This window comes from Gossypium hirsutum, chromosome D06 (genome assembly GCF_007990345.1).
Source record: "Gossypium hirsutum isolate 1008001.06 chromosome D06, Gossypium_hirsutum_v2.1, whole genome shotgun sequence".
NCBI lineage: Eukaryota > Viridiplantae > Streptophyta > Magnoliopsida > Malvales > Malvaceae > Gossypium > Gossypium hirsutum.
The window spans coordinates 63,528,194-63,538,342 of NC_053442.1; the positions used below are offsets into that span (position 1 = coordinate 63,528,194).

General features: G+C 27.7%; 2 long non-coding RNA genes across 2 annotated transcripts; one reads left to right on the plus strand and one right to left on the minus strand.

Moving 5' to 3' along the window:
- Nucleotides 1–2,909: 2,909 nt before the first annotated feature.
- LOC107962403 (uncharacterized) lies at nucleotides 2,910–3,876 on the minus strand. The gene is made up of 2 exons (XR_001701612.2): nucleotides 3,545–3,876; nucleotides 2,910–3,214 (listed from the first exon to the last, which is right to left on the minus strand). It is a non-coding gene; the product is annotated as an uncharacterized lncRNA (long non-coding RNA).
- On the plus strand, nucleotides 3,347–5,711 carry LOC121218632 (uncharacterized). Its single transcript, XR_005915148.1, has 2 exons — nucleotides 3,347–3,415; nucleotides 5,443–5,711. It is a non-coding gene; the product is annotated as an uncharacterized lncRNA (long non-coding RNA).
- The last annotated feature ends 4,438 nt before the right edge of the window (nucleotides 5,712–10,149 follow it).

Sequence of the window (10,149 nt, forward strand, 5' to 3'; positions counted from 1 at the left end):
TATTTCAACAAAATAAATCATGAAAATTCACACAGACACTAATATTTGTCGAAACCATTTATTGAACAAAATTGGCTTCATGATTTTTTATAAAAATGAAAACTTTAGTTTTTTAAAGCACTGAGTTTTAATTAAGAACATATGAGTCGCCACTAATCTTTTTAACTACGTGTGATCGTTCACCTATAATTTACTTTTTTAAAAAGAAATTTTTTTGTCTACATTGAAATCTAGAGAAAATTTGAGCTTGGGAGTCGGTTATGCACAAAAAAATTTTAACACCCTCACGACGTCCAAAAATCGACACCTTTATTAATTACATGCTATTATTACTATATTTCTGATTTCGCCCTTGAAATAAAGGTATGCATTAATAAAGGTCACTTTTAGATTTATTTCGATTTATATTCGAATATATTTCGGTTATTATTTTAATTATGTTTTTGTAATAGTTGGTTTTCATTAGATAGTTGTTGTTTTTTAGGTTATTTTAATTAAATAATCTACATGATGTATTAATGCGAAATGAATTTAGATTTATTGATAAAATATAAAATAATGTAATTAGAATTTATTAATTTATATTAGAATCAGGAACGAAACCAGAAAATTTATTCGGGAGGTTGGAATTAAATTGTATATTTTTACGATAGTAAACATGTAATTTCACCATTTTAATAGCCTATATTTTTATAATTTTAAAGAATTAAATGAAATTTTTATTATTTTTAAAATTAAAATATATTTTTATTATTACTAATTTAAAATTTTATAAATTAAAAAATTTTAAAAAAAAATTCCATTTTAAAGGAACCACCTAGCTCCGCTGCTGATTAAAGTAAGTGTATCTCATCTCGATATATATAATGTGAAATCAAAACGTGAAAGGGAGATCATTTAAAAGCAGCATTTGAAGAATATGGGCTTTATTTGTTTATATTTTATTTTGGATCTAAAGCTAGTGAAAGAAATAGTTTGGGTCAAAATCAGTGGATTCTTAAATGGAATTGGGCTTCAAAAAGCTAAAATCATATGGCAAAAAAAAAATTACAACTCCAATTTTTTCGAATTTCTTTTATTTATTCATGAAATTTGGTTTGATATGCAATTTGATATATGAATTTTGATTTGGTACACTTAACACAAAAAAAACACTTAAATTATGATTTATATGTATACATGAAACTTTGATCCGGATTCAATCATCCGCATTTAAAGAATTAAGTACATACATTTATTTTCATACTAGATTAATATAAGTATTTGTGTATACAATATATCAACGTAAAACAATGTTAATTCAATAATCTAATTAGCGACATGTGAAAATTAAATCAAATTAAAATTGCATGTATAAAATTACATAAAATCAAAGTTTATGTATGACATTACATATTAAATTAAAGTTCATATATAACTTTGATATTTATTCCAATTTCTTTTAAATTAACAGGTTTACGATTATCAATTAATTATTGGTCCGAACCGTTTCACTCATTTTTCAATTCTAACCCTATAAAAGATCTATAATTTTTATCGATTTCCATTTCAATCAATTAATGCTTAAATAATAAAATTTAAATTAATTGTATAATATATTTATTCAATTAAATAAATAAAATATATGGTTAGAATAATGTCCATAATTTCTAAAAGAAATCACACAATCATTTAAGTGAAGTCTTTTTTACTTTTTAATTCTCAACTTTAAATTCAAAGTTTTTCGTAAAAATCTAAAACCAATAGAATAGAATTTGTATTATTTGATTGGCAAGTAATCCAAAAAATTATAGTTGTTGCTATAATAATAATACATTTTATAAATCATAACAATAAAATTAAATATTTAATTTAGCTTAAACTCGATTTAAAGAAAATTTTTAATCAACTCAATCAATTTTTTATCAATTCAATCAATTTTGTATCGATTAAATCTTTTTTAGGTTTTTGAGTATCGGTAGGACCTTCGGTTCTCCTTTCAACTAGTTTATCCGCTCTTATTCGAATAACCATGCTTGTCTGTATGTATCTTTAAACATAAAATAAATGGTCAAATTCCATAAAAGATCCTTATATAATGCATTTTTATTGATTTAATCCCTTTATTATAATATTTTCATTTTTAGTACCTCTATTTTTCAAAAGGAGTATTTTCTATTTCATAGCATTTGTCGATATATCATTTTTCTCATTTAAGTATCTAATGTTTTATTTGGTTAAAAAAAACTCTCAACCAATTATATCATGACTTGTGGCACTTTTTAAAAAAAATTAAATTAAAAATAAAATGTAACTATATTTATAATTAAATTAAAAAAGATAAAAAATTATAAATGCTTAAAATCATTTAACATTGCAAAAAACAAAATACATTTAAAAGAAGTGAAATAAATTATTAATTTCTATTACTTTAGATTATTATTTGAATAAATGGTTGCCTAAATACAAAGTGATTGGAGCTATGCATAATGTTTGACTGAGTCAATAAGATCTAATTTGAGCTAAGATTTGGGGCAACTCGTTAATAATTGTAAGTCCAACTCACCTCCTACTACCCACATGCCCCTTCCTATTTCTGTTTTCAACATTCAAACCTATTCTTTTCGTTGGCATTAATTAATTTCAATATATATATATATTATCGCATGATAATCTCGTTTTGGGAGTTGACTTAATAGAATAATTAGCATATAATCATTTCTCAAAACCACAAAATTCACATTCGAACATGGCGTGGGGGAATTGGGAGAAACATTGTGAGATGTAATTTAGAGTAGGTTGAGTTTTGAGCAATTTACGATAGACTTTTTCTGACGTTGGATGTTAATTGGGTTAATATTATTGTCAAAACAAATCACGCTTGTAATAACCCATTTTGCCCGGCCCAATAAATACGAAATAATAATAAATGAAAAATAAAATTAAAAATCCAATAAAAACTGTCCAAATAATACAGTCCAATACAAGTTATTAACCCAAAACCCAGATTACATTAAGCCTAAATTAAATACCCAAACCCAATACAATACCTAAACCCGATTCAAAGCCCAAAACCCAACTCAGCCCAATTAGCCCACTTCGGAAGAGTGTTCCAGAAACCTTAGGGTTTCTAGAACCCTTCAGTCGCTGCAGAAGGAAAATCACAGCTCTCCTCGCGCGTGCTGCACCTCCACACGTGTGCGCCTCCGTCTGTTGCTCCAGGCTGGCTAAGTACCTGCAAAATGCACACGCAAACAGTAGCGAAAGGAAAAACAGCAGAAAAGAGGCGAGGGGATAATAGATTAGATTTTATTTATTTATTTTTATTTTTGCAATTCTGGCTATAAAAAGCCAATTCGAATACTGTAAACGATTTACTTGGGATTGAGATTGAAAATCAAGAAAAATATTCAGAGAAAAGAATAGAATTCTAAAGGTGATTTGATTTTCTTTTTCCTTTGCATCTTTCATTTTTTTCTTTTTTCGGTTTTCTTTTTTACGCTTGTTTGGTTCATGATTCAAGTAAAAGAATAAAAGGAAGGAAATTAGAAAGTTAAGAGTTTACCTTGTGGCCGAATCTTTGCTCCCTCCGTCGTCATCGGAGTTTGGGCGAGGTTCGGAGAGTCCTTGAACGATTCACAGAGCGGCGCAGAGAGTGTTTAGCTTAGGTTTTTTTAGTGAAAGGGTTATGGTTTTTAGGGTTATTTTAGCCTTTAAGCACGGTGATTAAAACATCGTCGTTTGATGCCAATACAATGGCCTCGAAACGACGTCGTTTGAAGGCTCAGATTCGCATGGTGACCCGACCCGAAGGCATGATCCGCTTTTTTTTTTGGTTAATTGGATTTGCGCAACTAGTCCCCTTTTGTTTTGTATTGCTGCAATCCGATTTCCTTTAATTTTTTAAATATATACCATATATTTTATTCTGGTCACATTTTGGTCCAAGATCAAACGGCACCGTTCTCATTAATTGGTTTTGAATCTTTGAGCCTTTGTGTTTAATTGTTGTTTTAGTCCCACAGTGTTGAATCAGTTATCAATTTAGCTCGAATTTTTTTTAGTATACATATGTATATATAAAAATATATTATTAATTTCAAATTACAAATTTTTACCTATTTTCCATACATAAATACTTTATTTCTTTTAAATTTTCTGTTTCATTTTACTTATTTCGATTTTTACACTAATTATTATTATATATATTATTACTTACATTAGTTTTTACTTACCTAGGTTAAAATATATGTATATTAATTTCAAGATTCATCCATTTTTTATCTTCTTCTTATAATTTATCTTTAAAATTCATTTAAACATTTTATTCATTTTTTTAGTCTCATTATCAAATTGTTTCAAATATTCACATTAATTACTCTCTTTTTTATTATCATTTTGTCTACAAACATTTTTAGTCCTAATTTTCATTTCTCTCATTGTTGTTTTTATGAATTACATTTTTTAGATTAATAGATTTTAAATGTTGATGTTGACGTTTGCTTAATGTATGATTAAAATTGTTATTGTTATATTTGATTATGTTTATTTATTGTTTAATATTCATTGGTGTGCGTTTTATATTCGAACTTAGTGTGGTACATTGCCTTTTAATTACTACATTTAAAAAAAACATGATTCATTAAAAAATTTAAAATCATCTTATTTCGAAAATTGACGAAATACTTGGTTTTCACGGTTCTCGAGAGAATTGTGCCCTAACTTACTGGGGTTTAATTTTTCCAATGAATTTAGATAGCCGAGTATCTCTTTTGTAATAAAGCCATATGATTTCTAAATAAAGCTTTTCAGGATTTCAAAATGTTGGATCCTAACTTACTGGATATGACATTTTGTTATCTCAAGTTAAGAATTTTAAAATAAAGGCAATATTCAGTGTTTAGGAATGTCAAGAAATTGAACCCTAACTTACTGGATTCTGATTTCTCGATTGACCCAAATAACCAAATATCATTCTCAAAGTGCATGAATTTTTAAAATTTAAAAAGACAAACCTAATTTCGAAGATTGAACTGTTGCACCCTAACTCACTGAGTGTGACAATTTATTTCCTTGAAATGGGTATGTCTTATCATCCAATTCAATTATTCAGGTTTTCTTTTCAAGGGATCGTATTTTAAAATCTTTTCAAATTTTCAGCACTAAGACATTAAACAATCAATTCGGTACCAATTTTTGGGCGTTGCGAGGGTGCTAACCCTTCCTCGTGCGTAATCAACTTCCGAACTTGTGTTTTCAAAATTCGAAGACCAAAATCGTTATTTTAATAAATCAATATGTATTTATTAAAACTTCAAGGTGACCTGATCACACCTCTAAAAAATATTGGTGGCGACTCCATTTTCAAAGTCGATTTCTATTTTTTTTTTCAAATAAAAATGGTTTCAACAAAGCTCAAGTTATGAAAGCCATTTTAGATAAGTTTTGTGGGCATTTGAACAGGGATCTAGTCTTGAGAATTCAAAAGATGTGTAGGAGACAGCGGCGAGTGGTATTATAACAGACTGCTAGAGTGTATGAATGAAGAGAGCTTTCTCTTATGGTCCAATAACATTCGAGGAGATTTTGGCAGTGATCGTGGCATTGGAGTAATTTTGCAATTGGTTCTAGTTTTTTTTTTATCTACCAAAAAGATTTGCAATGTTGAGGCGCTAAACTTTTAATTATTATTATTTGGCATAGTGATAAATTGAGCACTTAACGTTTATATATTTTATCAATTTCATTTTTATTTTTATTTTTTAGTTAAATTTGACAAAAGAGTTTAATTTAATCATCAACTTTGCACACACACAAAAAAAAGTCGAATGGTTGCTTTTTTAATGAAAATACAACTAAAACATTAAATTTTTAAACACGATAGCCTATATGGAAATCCATGTGTACTTCATGCCAATTTCTTTGAAATTTTTATGAACCTATTTATTTTTATTTTTTTGAATTATAATTTTTAAATTATTTGTTGACATTACATATAAGACAAATAATGTTATGTCAATAAGAAGTACATGTAGACTATCACACGGTTTGCCACAAACATCATTAAAAAATTAATATTTTAGTAGGCATTTCTATTAAAAAAATGATTCGTCTCTTTTTGAAAGATCAATGGTCAAATTTAGCTCAAAATAAGAATAAGAGTCAAATTAACAAAAAGTATAAACATTGAGGGCTAATTAAATTTATCATTATATATATTATGGTGACAATGTCAAATTACAAATCGAGAGAAAGGAAATTACATTAATAGGTTTTGAAGCTAGATCACTAAGGCGTCAACAAAGGAATTTAATCATTGCTCCTTATGTTAGTAACAACTATTTATTGTTATTAAAGATTAATAATATGTGGTTATTCATATATGTATATATAGCATATAAAAAAAAATAAGTGTTACCTATCAATCAGTTGGTTGTGAAATCATTAAAAACTTTTTTTTTATATTTTGATAAATTTAGAAAAATACGTAGAAATAATAAAGATCATAAAATTTGAACGCAAGACATTATAATTTCCACCATTTCAATTTTATCATTTCAACTAAAGTTATTTTTAGCTTTTATATCAGTTTTTTTTATACATTTGTTGCACAAAATTTTCACCCACATAATAGATGTGCCATAATTTAAATTTTTTTTATACATTTTCTAAACCACTTATAAAGCTCGTAAATTTTAAACTGATCAAATTGAAAATTGGTACAAACTTAAGTATATTAGAACCCACGCTATCTTCAATTTATCGTAAAAATAACTGTACCAATCAAACCAACACTTAGGGTGTGTTTAGTATTGCTTTTAATAAACACTTTGGGAGGCAAAAAGCACGTTTGAGACAAAAGTATTTTTAAGCAAGCTACTTTTTGAGAGAAAAAGTACTTCTCTCAAGCTAAAAAGTAGTCCAAAAACATTTTTTTTTTGAGAAACTAAAAACTAAAAATTTTAGCATTGCTAAACTAAACCCCCAATCTGCTCATGGTTATCTATATTAATTTAATAACAAGCATGCAATTTGGAGAAGAGAAAACAAGTGAAGCCAACTTGGCACAACAAATATTTACCTAAACCATAAGAGAATAGTCAAAGTGGAGCCTAGCCGTAAACACCAAGTTTGTATTAGTTCATGTGCATCTCATTATCGTGGGTTGTCACTTTTCATCTGACCTTTTTTGGGTCATTAATTAAGGATTGAAAGCTTCTTCTCAAAAATATCAGCCGGCCAAGGCCCGCATTTAAAGTCTTCCACAAAGGGTTACACAAAGGTACATTATATTTTGGGACTAAATTTTAAAATTTTCAAAAATTTAAGAGTTTAATGATATTTTTAATAAAAAATTAGGGTTTAATTAAAAAATTTTAAGGCTAAGGAAATATATGATTATGAAAACGAAAAGGAAGGAAGGAGATTATGTAATTATTAGATTTATGGGACACTCATGTGAGTGAAAAAATTTAACAAATATATTTATTAAAATGGTAAATTATAAAAATAGTTAGTTTTATTTGCCTCGAATATATTTTAGTCACTTATGTTTGAAATATTACGTTTTAATCACTTATGTTATCGTTTTGTTACGAAGTAGTCACTTTGCCGTTAAGCTCTGTTATCTCCCTAACGACAATCCTACGTGGCAGTCCAAATGGGTTTTAAATGCCAACTTGGATGTCCAACTGGGATGAGAATAGTTTTTTGGGTCAAAATTGAAAAGAAAACTAAAAGAAAAAGGAGACGAACGATTTTTCTTTTCCAGTTCAAAATGCAATTAATTAAAAATTTTAATTAATTAAATTTATTTAATTAAAAACTTATTCTCAACCAAGTTGGCATTTAGGAAGATAATGGAGCTTAACGACAAAGTGACACATATGTCCCTCCGGATTACATTTGGATTGCCACATAAATGACATCCAAGTTGGCATTTAGGGAGTCCCTAAATTGGCATTTAGTAATTTAGTAATTTTCTCATTGAATTAATACACGATTGTTTCGTGACACTAACTTAGTCAAAAGCTTAAATATAAGTATAAAAAAAAGAAGAAAAATAACCAATAGCTCCTTTAAAACCTAACTAGAAGTCTATTGAGATGGATATACTTACAATTATACCGACGAACAACAATAAAGATATTAAGTTCGAATTACTATAAGTAGAATTAAACATTATAAAATATAAATTAAATTAACATGTTCAGATCAAAATAACTCTAAACAAAATCTACGTGTGATAGATTTAAATCAGAATAAATATGGTGGATACCACATTCATATTATTAAAAAATTATTTTACACCTAGTTTGCTACTACAATGCAAATTTCCTCTACCATTTTAGGACTAAGGGTGGGTTTGGATGGGTGATTGGATGAGGTGCGGTGCATTTAGTTTACTTTTTATCTCATGCTATAGTATCGCTACAGAATCTAATCTTATCGCCATAGCTGTTTTTATACTAATAGTAGATAAACACACCGCCCATCCAAACCCACCTTAAGCCAATAAAAATCATTTGGGTTTTCCAATTTTAGTTATTATGAGTTTAAATAATTTTGAAGTTCTTTTAGATGAAAGCGAATTTGATATTTGGTTCGATTTAAACTATTGTTGGACTTTTTTTAATAATCAAATCAGATTGAATAGGGTTTAAATTTGAGTTAATTGATCAAGTTTCAAGTTAAAGTCAAATTAATTGTGGGCCAATCACTGTAATATCCCGAAAATTACTAATGTAATACCCCGAAAATTACTACAGTAAGAAAGTAGATATCCTTGATAGTAAAATAAGGAAATAAAGTGACAAAAAGGGAAATTTTGAGTTATGGCAACATTGGGAATTATATTATGACATATTAATTCAAGAAAGGATTAAATCGCAAAAGTGAGAAAAGTTTTGTTGCCCAAGAGTAAATACTCAAAATTTGAGGGGTTAAAGTGTAAATACGAAAAAGTTGATAGACCAATAGTGTAAATATTTTAAGGGTGGAATAATCTAGAAACTAAGGAAAATGGATGAATTAGGACCAAATTGAAAAGGTGAAGAATTTTGAGGGACTAAATTACAATTTTACCATATTAAGTGATGACTCAAGGATGAAATTTTTAAAGATTATAAAGGGAAAAATGGTCAATTAGAAGAGAGAGAAATCTAGAAGGCAATGATGATGTTGGTGATATTTTAGATTAATTAATTAATTAAATATTAGTTTATTAATATTTTAATTTGATTTTTTAAATGATATTTTATTATTTTATTATTATTCTATTTAGTATATATATGGAAGGAAAGATGAAGAATCTTCATCTTCTTCCCATGCATCCAACGTATGAAGAGAAAAGAAAGAAAGAAACTTTCTTTTCTTTACAAGTTGGTCCTTTCACCAAAAATTCACCATTTTCACTTAGAAATCAAAAGAATTTTCATATCCATCAAGAGAGAAAGATAACAAGGAGACTATGGGGAGCTAGAATATCAAATTAGATTCAAGAAATAGAAGTTGGAGGAGAGAGAAAATCAAGTTAAAGATTGAAATCAATAGGACAAGGTAAGAACATCAAGATTTCAATATATTTTTAAGTGTGATATTATTGAAAAAGCATGGAAATGATGTTATAGTAGAGTTTTCTTATATAAGGTCTTATGTTTTTGATATATTAGTGAAGGAAAATAAGAAAAACTGATGGGAAATATTATAGAGAAAGGGAATAAGAGTGTTATAAACTTAGTAATCAATATTTTGCACTAAAATAGTTTTGGATAGCAGTAGTAAGTTAACTTTGAAAATTCTCCATAAATTGTGGAAATCGAATTAGAGGATGAATAAAACATGAAATTAAAGCTTATTGAGTCTAGTTTCTCATATAAGAAACGATGTAAGCAATTGAATTGTAAATTATGAGATATAATAAATTTTGTGAGACAAGGTCAGAATGAATTCGGGTTCCCCTGTTCTGACTTTGGAAAATTATAAAAAAATTGGAGAAAAATAATTATGGGCTTAAATTTAAAATTCCGAATGAGTCTATTTTCAATAGAAACAAACGGGAACATCATCCGAATCTTGTACGAGGAGATAATTATTTTTTAGTGAAGAAGGGTCGGAACTGTCAGACAGCAGAACAGGGATGACTTTAAAGAATAAACTGTACTTATTGGC